Source organism: Belonocnema kinseyi, chromosome 2, assembly GCF_010883055.1.
Source record: "Belonocnema kinseyi isolate 2016_QV_RU_SX_M_011 chromosome 2, B_treatae_v1, whole genome shotgun sequence".
Classification (NCBI taxonomy): Eukaryota; Metazoa; Arthropoda; class Insecta; order Hymenoptera; family Cynipidae; genus Belonocnema; species Belonocnema kinseyi.
This window is the reverse complement of record NC_046658.1, coordinates 102,788,718-102,803,815: the sequence shown is the minus strand read 5'-3', so window position 1 is coordinate 102,803,815 and position 15,098 is coordinate 102,788,718. Positions and strand designations below refer to the sequence as shown.

The window sequence follows — 15,098 nt, the reverse complement described above, 5'->3', positions numbered from 1 at the left end:
GGGGGGTTGAGAGAAAGTCAGGTGTGGGGAAGTGCAAGAAAACGAGGGATGGGGGAAGTAAAGACAAATGTGGGGTGGGTAAGTAGGAAAATGAAGCAATTGGAAGTAAGGGCAAATGAGGCGAAATAAGGGGAAAGAAGGGTGGCAGTAGGGAAGAGGAAGTATGAGAGGGAAGGTTTTAACGACTTAATTAAGTCTTAATAGGCAACGAAGCCTTTTTTGTAGACATTTCAAATTGAATTTAATACATTGTGAAACTTTTGAAAGTTGCGAAAACTTTGGTCTAATGAAACCTCGAATGAAATGTTTAATTGCTTCATGCAACTTTAATTATTTCATTGACCCAGATGCCTTTACACGAAATTAATTATACTTTTTCAGGGATCGAATACACTATTTTTCTAAATGGTTCCAATTTTGATTTCCATCATTTTGTTCTTTCGACCCATTGTAATCAAGGTTTTTTGGACTCTATCGTGTAAATTTGTTGTCAATCATTCAAACTTGCAATTAAATTTCCTCTTCTTTTATTAATCACAGTTCATAAATGCTAACACCACATGCCACTCGTGATTCCTTTCAACGTCAAGTGCCTGTTTTCTCGTCACGCAAGTCGCATAAAAATTTCACGTCCCCTGCCACTTGACCTGTATTCCGAAGTTTCGCGAGGACTGCCTTGCTGCATTTCGTGAATGAAAAGCCCTGTGTAATTCACACTTTTCCAGACCTATCCGTGTTTCGTACGGAATGTTTTGTTTAATTAAAGTGCTTTTGGGAAAGCTCAGGAACTGTGCGTTCAAATGCAAAGAGATAGAAGCGCCCCTCTTTTATTGATCGAGTACACGTGCTACGTAGTGTACGTTTCTATTAGCCTAGAGCCCAAGAGCCATAAGTGGGCCAGCTGGTCGAATCGTTTTCATCGTGCAAAAGAGTAGGACACTGACATGCAAGGATGGGAAAAATGTGAACGAGAAATGTCACGCACGTGAAGCACATGTTCTGCGAAAACAAACCCTACTATTCTAGCACGAGGTGTTTTGTTAACACACTTTGTTGACATTCTTGTTAAGAAAATGTTTACTATATTGTCTTCGTTTTTTCAGAATTTAAAATATTGATTCTTAACAGAGGGAGGTTTTTATTGACCTAAATTTTCAAATATAATTTTTTGAACAAAAATACGATTTTGTTCGCGTCATTAAGGATGTACACTACGTACAATCAATCTCAAAAATTGCCTATCTTTAAAATGATTGATAAGAGCGACAAAGAAAATCTATTATTAATTTCTGTAAATCTTGATGGTGGCTTCTAAACCCACTTCAGAACCAAATAATTCAGGTTGAAATGGTTTATGTAACAGTAGTTATTTAAAGGTGTAGTTTTTCCTTTCTCTTTAGGGAAAAGTTACCATTTTTATATAATCTTAATTATCAAGGCCTCACTTTATTCTTTGAAGGATTATCTAAAATTCTATTTGGGTGGTGTAGATTAAAATTAAAATTATGATTGTTCATAACAATAATAACTGTATGGTTTTTCCATTATATATTTAAAATAATATCAACCCCAACATAAATTTAGAGAATCCTACGAAGAATAAAATGAGACCTTGATCATTAGGATTAAATTAAAATTTTAACTTTTCCCTAAAGAGAAATGAAAAAGTAATCCTTTAAATAACCACGGTTATACAAATGATTTTAACCTAAATTATTTTTTTCTGAAGCGTACTTCGAAGCCTTCATCAAGATTTACAGAAAGTAATAATAGATTTTTTTGTCGATTTTATAAATCATTTTAAAGACAGGGCACTTTTGAGATTGATTTTACGTATAGTTTACATCTTTAAGGTGCATCGATTGACCTATTGTTACAATTGTTATTACCTATCTTTACTGATTTATGGAGTTTAGAAAAATGCTTAACTCTTTTTATGTGAGAAAAACTTTTTTCATATTCAAAATACGGTAATCCTATACGTAGTGCATTTGTTGTCGTCCTTGAGACGCATCGATTGACCTATTGTTGAACGTTTTATGAGCTAATAGTTCCGATTTATAAAGTTAAAATAAAAGTTTACTCTGTTTATATTAGAAAAACTTTGTTTATATCAGGAATATTACAATGCTGTCTCTAAAATGTTTGTTTCTTCGAGACACGCCGAATGAACAGTTGATGAACCTTCTATGACCTCCTATGATCTAGCAATACTGATCCATAAATTTGAAAAATATATTGTTTGTCTTGTTGATAAGCGGACAGCTTTTTAATATTGGGAATACAACAGTAATGTATGTGAAATATTTGTTTGCGTCTTCGAGATGCATCGGTTGCTTAAATTAATAACTTTTCATTGCCTACCAGAACCTACTAATATCGTTTTTAAATTTATTCACAAAATTATTTTAATGGTTTATAAGATGATTTTTTACATTCCTATCCTAATGAGAAAGTATTGGTTTCATGTAAAATTTCACTTTGTCGATTTTCATCAAATCTCCACGTTTTGAGACCCACTGAGTCAGAAAAAACGATTTTTACGAATGTGCTTGTCTGTCTGTCTGTATTCTGTAGTCGGTATTCTGTTGGCACGATAACTTTCGAGAAATTGATCAGATTTGATTCTGCTTTGGTACACTTTTTTAAGGCCTAAAAAGAAAGAACAAGTTCGTAAACCAGCTATTTTGGATCAAAATTCAAAAAGTGAGCGCATTTTCGAAATTTTTGAAACCAAATTTTTTCAAGATTTCAAAATTCTATCTAAAGTTATTCATAGTACTCAAAAACTAAAACAATTTATTCTCATGACTTTTTTCTATAAAAAGAAAATGATCAGAGTTAGAGCATTTTCAAAATACAAAAAAACAAACTAAAATGAACATTTTAAGCCAAAAAACGCATGATCTGAAAAAAATTCAGGAAAAGAAGAACGTCGATTTTTGGAAGCCCTACATGATAATCATAACAACTTTTTTAAGTTGGTCGAAAAGTTGAAAATTCATATTTTGATCGTACCAAAAATAATGAAAAATCCAATAATTCCATGTTTTGGTAAAACTATCCAAGATACGAAAAAAATGAATCAGCTAAAATTGCACACCCTGGAAAGACCTACAAATTTGTAATAAATCATTTTTCGATAGGATGCGTAGTTTTTGCTTTAGCTGTAAGAAATTAAAAATATTAATTTTTTTGAAAAAAGGACACGAGTACGAACTAAAATTAACAGACAAAAGTTGTTCACCTAAAAAGATCTATAAATTTATCATTAATCATTTTTCGATAGATCGAGTAGATTTTCTTACAGTCGTAAAAAACAAGATTGAAAAATAAAAAAATTTAATTTTTGGAAAAAGGACAGAAAAGACGAAAGAGGATATAGGATCCTATATAGGTTCCTGTATTAGACCATATGCAGATGCAGAATAGTATTTTTTAATCGTAAAAAACAAGATTAAAAATAAAAAAAAAATAAAAACAAGGAAATAAGAATTAGTATGATTCAATTTTTATGCACATTATGAATTGTAATGATATACATTGATTGAAATGATACATGTTTCAGCGCAGCTTAGTATACAATTTAAAGCAAAATACGAAACAAATATTAAAATAATCATGATAAATACAATTTATGCTTTATTTTGCAATATTTGAAAAAACAATTCCAGGCAGAGTTACTTAAAAAATGTATTATATTTGACATAAAAGTGTTGTGTATACTGTAGAAAAGTTGACATTTTGGACAGAATCGAGTGCGATGCACGAGATAACTGATGAGAATGTGTTCGTTAAAGCCGAAAGAGCTTTAACAAAAGAGAGTTCACAATCACAAAACTACAGTTTTCTGTCCGTTTGTCTTTGATTTTAAAAGGTCTGTGCACGAATGCGGCGGAAATGAAAAGACCGAGCGCGTAGCGCGTGGTAAATACACAATCAAGCGCGAAGCGCGAGATAAATGTACAATAGAGCGCAAAGCGCGAGAACCAACAGTTGCGCGCTAAAAAGTTATTTATTGTAACAGATCACATCAATTAAATTTTTGATGCGCTCTCTGATTTTTCGAAAATAATATTTTCCGTAAAACAGAAACATCAGCTTGAAAAATATGGAAAGTATCCATTTTTTTCTTTTATTAGGAAGAAAACCTCCCTCTATAAAGAAGCGAATTCATTTGATGCCTATAAGGAAACCAAATGCTAATAAAATGTGCACAAATTAATACACCCATAGTGAATACATCCACAATACTTCGCAGCAGTATTTAAATTTATAATTATATTAAAATCTTTTAAATAACATTTTTAATATGTCAGTTCAAATTCGAAGAATTATTTTTTAATTTATCTGCTATATCATCAGAGATTGTACCTTACCGACAGTAGATCAACCCTCCAAACCATGATATAGCAGATAAATTAAAAAATAATTACTTGTACCATTAACACCTAGCTAAAAATTAGCGTTATGTTCTTGAATTAAGAGTTCTTATTCTGATCCCTCTAATAGCTTAATTGGAAAAGCACCTGACCGGAAATCAGAAGTTTTGTGGTTCGATTCCCAATGGAGTGAAGATGGAGTAGGATCTTTTTTTCAAGAAATAATTTTAATTTAAAAATTCGAAGAAGCTTTAAATAGTTTTTTTTTATTCAGAAGTCTTTTCCGACTTGAGATTAGATTTCATTTTATGTATGTAATTAGGTAAAGAATTTTACATCTTAATATGTAAACTGCTTTTATTTTACACTATAATTATAATATTTCTTATAAAAAAATTTGCATAGATTTTCTTTTTTTTAAATAAAATTATTTCTTCAAAAAGGTTATCTTTTAAACGAAATATTTTAACAGTAAGAATGGATCGTGCCATGAGGAACAATAAACCAGGTACAAAAGTTACAAATATTTGAATTTTTATTTCTGTTCTTCAATAAATCACAAATTTATTCTTTGAAATTCTATACTTTTCGACCTAATTAATTTAATTTTATAATTGTAATCATAAAGAATGTGGACTATTGCAGAAAATCTTCTGAAGCATAACTTGCGTATTTTTGTTTAATTTTTTAAAAAGTTTTCTGCTTATAGAAAGTATCTTATCAGTTTTATGCAAGTTAAACCATTATATAAGCTAGAAGAATTGTTTGTTCCCGAAATATAATTTTTGAATTTTTCTTTTAAAGGATGCAAGGCATAACAAAAGATCATGTGGAATTTTTAGTCGAAGCTGTTTGGTACTGAAAAGTTTTTGGTAAAAAATCTCATAATTACAAAAATCACCTAGTCCGCTTAAAACTTACATGATGTTTGAGAAATAGACGTCAAACTATAAATAATATTGAAATGGATGACATCCATATAAAAATTTCAATTCTGGCATTTAAAAACGAAGTTGTTGTACGAAGGAAAAAATGATAAAGAATTTTTGTGTTCATGTTTTACTGTGAATAGGTAGAAAGGAAACAACAACAAACTGTCTCATTAAAATTATCATTTTGTAACAATAAATAAAACGAACTATTTGTTTGACTTTGTGTGATTGTTCATTTATTTACAAAAAAATGGCTCTTCGCTTATTTCTGAACTGAGCATTGATAAAACGATCACACATATTTTTAGGTTTGAAAACCCCTTTTTGAATGTGTAATTTATTTAATTTTTTTCGTTTAGACCACTTTTTCGGATTATTAAGTGCTACTTAAAATTCGTAAATATCCGTTTTAAATTTTCATAAAAAAGTAAAAAAATTGGATTGACACGTATGCAAATAATGAAAATTTTTAATACGAATAATTTTTTCAGTTTTTTAATGTAGAAATTGTCTATTCTAATAGTAAGCATAAGATGTTCTTAAATTTTTTAATATTAATATTTTGATTTGTTTTCTTCTTGTCTGAAAGAACGTTTCCACACTATTAGAATTTTTTTTTAAACCACTCATACAATAGTAACGTACGTCTATGTTAAAAATTTAACCAAATTTTGCTGAAGTAGATGTAAAATCTTTAAGATATTTGTAATTGTCATCGTTTTCTGTGTCCGTGACTTACAATCTTGAGTATTCAAAAGCCCTGATGCGACTTTTTAAAGCATAGATGTGTGCTTTTCCGGAATTCAGCATTTTTATCATTCCTACTGATAAAAAAAAAATTCAATAATTATTTGACTAATTTAAATGTAAAAATATGAAAATTAGGGTAAGCCGAAAAAACTGAAATTGATGAGATTCATTGTTAATAGTACTGAAAAGTTTCTTTGTGGCGTTACACGCAAAATGAAAAAAATAATTTCGAAAAATTTCTTACCATTGGACAACTTAATTAAAATTTTTCAAATAAGTATGGTAAATAAGTACGGAACTGTGAAGTGATAGGAGGTAGTGGGAGGGCAGGGGAAACGAAGGAAGTGTTGGGCTGGGCCGGGCAGGGCAGTGAGGTGAAGGAAGGAAGGAGGGGAAGTGTAATTGCTTCCCCTTCCCTTACTTCCCCACTCTCATTTTCCTTCACTCACTTCCCCTCGGCGAAAAATAAATTCCATAAATTTAACCTATTTTTCAGATTTGTTAAAAATAAATATTTTCAAGATTAATTTGAAAATGTATGAAATAAAGAGAAAACTTTGTTTATAATAAGAATAAAAGTATAAATCTTCAAAAATAAGTTTTTAGGATTTTAAATTCGTATTTAAAAAATTAAACAAAATAATTTTTTTTAATCATTTAAGAAACTTAGAAGTTAAAGAATATAAAATACAACCTTTGCGAAGGAATACAAAAATATAATTAAATGAAATTAAAAAAGTGAATAAGGACTGACTGATTTGAAGTAATTTCTCGTACTATTAACCCCTTTTTCAGCTTTTATCAAATACAATTTTTTAAGATTATTTACCTGAATAGATATGAATGAAAATTGAAAGAAATTCAAAAACCTCAGAAGTTAAAAAATGACAATCTTTACCAAGAAATAAAAAAAAATAAATAAAATTAAGATTAAAATATGGACTGAGTAATGCTAAGAAATTTTATATAATATTAAACATCTTTTCAGCTTTTTTAAGAGTGAATATAAATGAGATCAATGTAAAATTTAGAGGCGAAAAAATTTGTAAATAAATTTTGTAAAATAAAGGAGACAACAGATTAAAAGTTAATAAATAAATCAAAATTGTTAAAGCGAAGTCAAACTAAAACAACTAGCATGAAAAAATAAACAAACGAAAAACCTTTTTATTGCAACTTTTTGTACAAATTATTTTCTTCATTCTTTAATATATTATATCGCATCGAAAAAATGTTATTCTTACTTTTTGTCGTTTAAGGTTATTTACTTCTGCAGACTTTTCCCCAAGAAAAGTAAAAAACTTTTTTTGTGCGATTGAATAAAGTTTAAATGAAAGTTTCAAGTAAATGGGATTCTTTTATTGCTTATAGCGATATCACATCGAAAGAACATATTTAAATGCAAATAAAAATAACCAGATGAGTCTTTTTTAAAAAATCTCTATTCGTGTAATCGGAGGGATGTTTTCTGAAAAAATTACTGTTATGAAAATGTAGTAATTAAATTAAAAAATGGATTTAAAAACACATGCTTCATTGTTTTCATTTAAAAATGTTCTGGAGGTAACATACAATTAAATTAAAAGAAAAAGGTTGTTAAGAATATGTTGACCGATATTTATTAAAAACTTTATGAACATTTCTTTATTTTTTACTAATTAACAACAAGTATCGACTTTTTAAACATTCCTACGACTGATTATTTTAATTTTGATCTTTAAATGTTTTTGGGATGCCATATTCCAATAAAAAATAAAAAATCCAATTTATTTGTAACTTTAAATTTGGTAGAGCCGCACCGTGAAAAGCCGTTATCTTGAAAAGAATAATAATATTCGAAATGGTCAGCGATAATAGAAAAATATGCCTCCGAAAAATTCATATTATTTGACAATAAATTTGAGTATGATCTTATATATTTGTAAAGTGTGTTAAAATATTTAATGCGACCTTCAGTATTTCCATCTCTTTTTAACGGCTAAAAATAGTCCAATATCACGTTATTTAAAAAATACTACAAGTAAATTTTATATATATTTGTTGATCTTTTTCTCTATACTATTTGAGTCATATTTTAGATGAATACTGTTCTATAATTTTGCATATTGTTTACAAACTGAAAAGTTTGTTCGAAGTATAATCAATTTTCTTTTAAAATACTTTTCTTTTATGCAAAGCATTAACATAACCAGAAATTGTTTAGAAACTATGATACTTTACAGTTTAATGATTTTGGCTTGAAAATGTTAATTTACGGTAAAAACGTTAACGAATCCAAAAAACGTAAGTGATGGTTGAAAAATTTGTAAGATTTACAATATAATAATGTTTAAATTCGAGAAAATATAATTTTTCGGTGTTTAACGCTAACTAACATGAACGAAAATTATTAAAAATTGGGACTCTTCATGATAATTTCGGATTAAAAATTCTTGTTTACGGTAACAAAAAGTAGAACAGCCAAAAATTTTGAAAATTTAAGGTTTCCTTTGTATATTTACAATTTTATGCTAAAATTCTCAGTATTTAAAAATACTAATTTCCCGAAAATCGCACTAATATAAAACATGTATAATTTAAAAATTTTTCAGCTCTCTCGTGTAAAAATAGCCCGGTTTGACCCGACCAGAAGAAGGTTTCTGGCCAGAATCTGACCGGGTCAAACCGGGATACTATTTTGTTAATTGCCCGGTCGGGATCTGACCGAGCACCCGCCGGGACCCAGTCTGGCCAAAAATGGTGCCTAATAGAAGTATCATAATCTTAAAAACATCTTAAGAAATATCAACAAACAACTGCCGTAAGTGGGTCGTTTGTAAATATCTGACAGGCGAAAGACCAATTTTTTTGTGTTTTAGGTGTTTTTTTATCAATTATGAAAGAAAAATTAAACTAATTTTAATTATATGGTCTGCCACTTTTGGTTCTCTGTGAGAAATAACTTTTTCCGAACGAGGTTTTGAATTACGTTATAATGCTTGCACGTAATAACGATTTGGTGACTTCCGGAGTCTTTAATGCTAAAAACGCAGTAAAACGTCGGTGGACGCCAGGTTATCCGTTAAGAAATTTGTTAAATTTCACAAAATTGTATCCAATTTTCTGGAGCAAGCAGATTATTTATAAAGGTGAGTGAATTATTTTGTTAATAAGTAAGCTGATTAATATTCTTCAACGTTAATGTTAAATCAATTTTCTAAAACGGTTTCACAGGTTAGGATGTCATGTGAAACCCCTAAAATTTATTTTATCTCTTTTAAAAAAACCTATACAAACTAAGTTACGCTTAAGGTAAATTTGTTATGCAATTTAACTTTAATTTCTTACAATGAAATTTCTTACAGAAACATAAGAATCATAACCTATATTATAGTACTTACATTGAATCAATATTTTAAGTCATTATATTTATTATTATGAATGCAGTTCTTGAATTGAAATTCCAACATCTTTTTACAGGTGGAAATAAGTGCTGACAAAGATTTTTATCTCTAGCAGTTGGTAGAATATGTTCGCTGTGGTAAAAAGGCTCCAGTAAAATGCGATCGAGGAGCCCAGTCAAAAACCGGTCGGATTCCGACCGGTTTACCCTATTTGTATCCGGGATCCGATCGGGTAAGCCGGCCGAGATCCGATCAGCGCAGCGTGACGAAACCATACAGAATCCGACCGGGCAGCCTGACCAGATTCCGGATACAAGCAGGGCAACCCTGCCGAAATCCGGCCCGAACCCGGTCATAGTTTCTACACGGGCTACGGGCCCCTTTTTAGATGAGGCAGTTCTGCCGAAAATCAGGTCTTCGGAAAAATAAGTTTTGTATGATTTTAAAAAGAAGACGTTAAAAATTTACGAAAAATAATGATTAAATCAATAATTTTTGCAACTCAACTTCTTCTTACTGTCGCTTCTTGCCATTTAAAAAAATGGTTGAATTTTAAGAAACCATGCCTAACTTTTTCGGAAAAAAAATTCCGCACAACACTACCATTTAAAATTTGGAAAATAAGTGTATAATCTCCAAAATTCGTTATTCATTAAAAAATGGTTTCTTACACAATTTTTTTACCGATATCAGTGACAGAAAATTTGTCTTTCAAGATTGGAAACTTTAAATTTTTATATAAATTTTTCCTCGAAAAAATAGTCTTCTTATATTAAAATTCAACGATTTTTCAAAAATTGGTAAGAAGCGATAGTAAGAAAAAAGTTCAATTGCAAGAAACGTTCTAAAAATAATTAAAAAGAAAATTTTAACGCAATCGCTAGCAATATTATTTTTAATCTTGAAATAATAGAACAATAATTTTTTTCAGCGATCTGATTTTTGACACAACTACCTAAAAATGATTGCACCATCCTTTAGGAAATCTATTAGAGATATGTAAGAAAATAATTATATTTAGTTTTTGACATCTCTATATAATTAAACATTATTGCTTTTTTGTAATAATTAGAGATTTCCATTCGATACAATTTTGTTAAGCATAATATTACCAACAAACTGTTTTCCTTTTTTTTCATGTATCTAAATATTTATTAATATTTTTCAATTGTCAAAAAGCCAAGAAAATTAGCCGAAAAAATCTTAAAATTTAAATATTTTTAGGAACAAATTGATATTTTTCGTCTCTTAAAGATCGAAAAAAGTATAGAAGTCCCTTAACTATATATTTCAGTTCTAATGAATGTTCAACAAGTTTTCTAGAAATTTCATAGCTATCTTCGCGCCAAAATCCATTTTTCTTGAAACAAGCTTATCGTATCTAAACAATTTTTAAGTAAAAACTATGTTTCAGGTATACATCTACAACTTTTGTTGATAATTTACTATTATAAAGTGAATAATTATGACAATACGAAAAAAAATATAAAAATGTTTTCAAATATTTAACATATTTGTTAATTAACATCTTAAGAAAATTATGTTAAACACGAAAACCTTATGATTCTTGTTTTCAATCATTTTCAACTTTATGATCATCAACTTTATGATAATGAGATGTCAACAAAAGGTGTAGATGTAAATCTAAAAAAAAATTTTTACTTTAAAATTGTTTATTAGAAATTAAAAATTTAGTCACAAAATTTTGGCAAATTCTTTGAGACCTATTGGAGCGAAAAAGTATCAATTTTTTAGTAAAAATATGAAAAATAACGTTTTTTTGAGCTTATTTTGTTGGCATTAAAATTTTTTTAAATTTCACTCATTTTTAGGTACATCAGGAACCAAGGAAAATGGTCTGCTGGTTATATTATTTAACAATATCATGCAGAATAGAACTCTTTAATTATTACAACAAAGTTATAATTTTCAAATGCCTATAGACTTCAGAAACTTGTTGAAAAAAATTGTCTTAATTTTTCTTATAACTCTAATAGAAATTTATTATTATGGTCCCAATAATTTCTGAGTTATTTTTGGTAATGAATAAAAGAATTCATTAAAAGATGACGAACATTTTTCGACTTTTTTGCTGTTTTTAGTTACTCAATTTTTAGATAGAACTTATGATCATCCCAACTAGTTGTTTTAGAGGTAAAAAAAACTTCATTCTTTGACTCGCATTTTGAAAGATTTGAGGAGCGTTTTCACTTTAAGAAAAGGCTTTTTGTGACCATGTTATTATCACAACTTCAACTTAAATATTATGCATTTAATTTAATCACATGGCATTGTATGATAATAATTTTAAAGATGCTCTATTTGTATTTATCTTCTAAATTTTCTACCTTAAGGGCTTAAGCTCTAAATGGGATTTTAAATAACTTTTCTAATACTGGAATTACTTTCATTTCAGGTAAATGAAAAGACCTAAGATTACAATGGTAACCTAACTCAGATATGCAAAATCATTTATAAAATTTTGAATAATTCACATTATATGTTAATAATAATTTTTATCCTAAAGTAGGATTCAAAAGTTGCCATCAATTGACATCTTATAATAACAAGCTATGTGTTTTGAAAACGTATAGTTGTCAGTCTGATTGTCAAATATTTGCAGTTCCTTCATAAAACCTCATATAAAAATGAAACACAGCTTTTAAGAGCATGTAGTACACTCTCATGTGACCAATTATTAAACTATCTTGATCAGAAACTAAGAGCTCGAAAAAATTTTCATACCAGACGAATGTAGAAAAAAGAAAGAGGTTCGTTTAAAAAAATTTGTCACATGTCTGCCATATGATCTTAAGGCGCTTCTGAGGGCTTGCTTTTTCGTCAATGTACGACAAATGACAACCTTTCTCCAACAAGTATGATTTGTGTGATGTCATATTTTAATCACATAACCGAAAGGTCTAAATACAATCCCTCAAAGACGGGGGTTTCAAAAAATGGTCTTGTTTTTTTTTTTTTTTAATAATTGAAAATATGATACATTTTATGCGCCTGGGAAGGAGCAAAACGCCACCGTGAGTGTACCCATGGTGAACCGTATATCCGTGCCATCGCTTCACCATGGGTACACTCACGCTGGCGGTTTGCTTCTTCCCAGGCGCATAAAATTCATCATATTTTTAATTAATTAAAAAAAAAAAAGATCATTTTCCGAAAAATCTCTCTTCAAAGGATTGTATTTAGCCCTTTAGATTATGTCGTTAAAACTTGAAATAAAAAATTTCATAATTGTAGGAGAAAAGTTGTCATTTTTAATACATGGACTAAAAATCAAGCCCCAGGAAGTGCCTTAAGGTCTCACCACTAACTACTTCTCAAGTACAAATTACTCATAACGAGGACCTTCATTCATTAATTTACCTGTCAAAAAGGCGACATCATCGACATCCTGTTCGCTCATCGCGAACCGACTAGGTGGCGGTCTTCTATGGACGAATCCCTTTACCTCGCCGTCGGTCGAGGCATACGAGATCTTAATGAGGGGTTCTCTCTGTTCAGCCAGAATTCGCGTTGATCCGTGCCTCCTGGGGGACGCGGGAACACGAAGTGGCGATGAAGCGAAGGTCGAAGGAGGCGATCACGCGAACGGAGAGAGTGTGAGAGAGTGAGTGTGAGAGTGTGAGTGTGAGAGAGTGAGTGCGAGAGTGAGATCTGAGAGAGAGTAAACCGCGAGTCGGGAACGAGTGGCACTTCCGGGTTCGCGGTTCTCAAGAACAACAAAAAGTCGACACCCGGTAAACACTTCATTCAGTTCCGGCTCACCAGGCTCCGGACGAGCTCCAGGTCGCGCGCCGCGACGTGTCTTGGCATTTTATTGGCATTTCGGATAGCGTGGGTTATACCGCGATGTCGGGCAGAAATGGCGACGAATCCAAAGCTCGTCGGCCCCAATTCACGAGGGGGGTTTTTCCTCCCCTTGCTGCAGGGGGTGGTTATTTGCAGCATGGCGCCATCTCCTCGAACGATTCTGCAATTCTTTTCGCGACCTCTGTTATCACCAGGAGCGGACTGGGATTTACCAACCGGTCCGGTTCTAGGCAATTTTTAAAAAAGAGTTTTTAAAATATTGTAAAATATTTTCAAGATTTACAGGGATTGTAAAGGATTTTAGGAGATTTAAAAGTACTGGGAAAGAAAGAGGTGCACAACGCGCGCTTTTATTATTTTGGTTGTCACGAAATTTTAAAATTAAAATCTAGAATTAGTATTTATAACTAATTTTTGTTTCAAGTATCTATTCTTTACAATATTTAAAAAGAAAAGCAAGGACAATGTTTTCGACCATTGATATCTTAACATCATAATTAATATATCATTTTCTAGTATAGACAATTTAACCCTTGAATTTTTAATAAAAAATATTAATTTCCGACGAAAAATATATTTTATGAAAAATAATGTGAACAGAACCTCAAATCGTTTAAAATAGTAAGTTTAGTTTTTTAATTTAGATGATTTTTTTAAATAACCGTTTTTCTGTAAAAACCGGTAACAAACTCGATTATTATTGAAATATGGTATGAATATTCTTTTGAAATCTAATGATTTTTTATTAACAATATCAATTTTAGCAGAAAAACACTAATATATCACAACAAAAAATGGTTTAAGATTGAAAATATTCTTTCAAGCCTAATTTTATTTTAATTAAAATAACGTATATTCCGTGAAAAAATGTTAGCATACGCTAAATTTTTTCAAAAATGTTATCTTCTTTGAAATTCATTGATTTTATTCATATTAAATGTACTTATTGCCAGTACAAAATGCCAATAAAACAAAAAATTGTACATAAGTAGTGAATTTATTGAATGAATTATATCTGCAAAAATATAGATAATTTGAAAAATCGTATAGTTATTTGAATAAAAAATAATAATATTTGAACGAAAAGCACAAATGAAACATAAAAAATATTGTAACATAGTAAATCTTCGATTAATATTAAGTTTTTAAATAACCGATTTCTGGTGAAAAATGTTAAGATAACTGTAAATTATTCCAAAATTATAAATCTTCTTTGAAATTTATATCGATATTTCCTGTGAAAAAGATAAACTTCACTAAAAATACCGACTTTCAGAGTGTAAAACGACAATATGACATATAATTGTTAAAAGTTGTGAATCTTCTTAAAAATACAATAACATAAAATTGTTGATAAGTTGTGACTATAATTCGACATTGTTAAACAATTCTAAAGTCTGTTCAAACTACAATAATTTCTGTTTAAAAATACAAATTATCTATGATAAACGCCAACTTAACTGAAAAATGTTAAAAAATTAGGAAATTTTTGTAAAATCTGATGATTTTTAAACAAAAATATTTATTTCTAGCGTGTAAATTGTCAAAATAACCTAAAATTATTGAAAGTTGTTATTCTTCTTCAAAGTATATATTTTTGGCTATCTTGAAAAATTCTTATTTCACTTTCTATTTCATGAAAATTCATTGGATTTTACAGCAAAAAGTTTTCGAACTATTTTAGATTATGGACACGTTATTTACTATAAACCATTACAAATTTGCAAGATTTATAATTTTAAAACAATTTTAAATTATGTTAACATTTTCACTTAAATTATTGATTTAAGTAATAACACAGCAAGTTTAAAAGATGTTTCACA

At 29.6% G+C, this 15,098-nt stretch overlaps 1 protein-coding gene and 1 long non-coding RNA gene across 2 annotated transcripts in view; one reads left to right on the top strand and one right to left on the bottom strand.

Moving 5' to 3' along the window:
* Positions 1-5,530, top strand: part of LOC117166980 — a 79,387-nt gene extending 73,857 nt beyond the window's left edge. Inside the window, exon 3 of the long non-coding RNA XR_004466339.1 lies at positions 5,187-5,530. This is a non-coding gene — a long non-coding RNA (uncharacterized LOC117166980). The remainder of the gene's footprint in view (positions 1-5,186) is intronic.
* Positions 1-15,098, bottom strand: part of LOC117166977 (endoplasmic reticulum aminopeptidase 1-like) — a 95,472-nt gene that overhangs the window by 43,725 nt on the left and 36,649 nt on the right. The gene's annotated exons all lie outside the window — the stretch shown is intronic.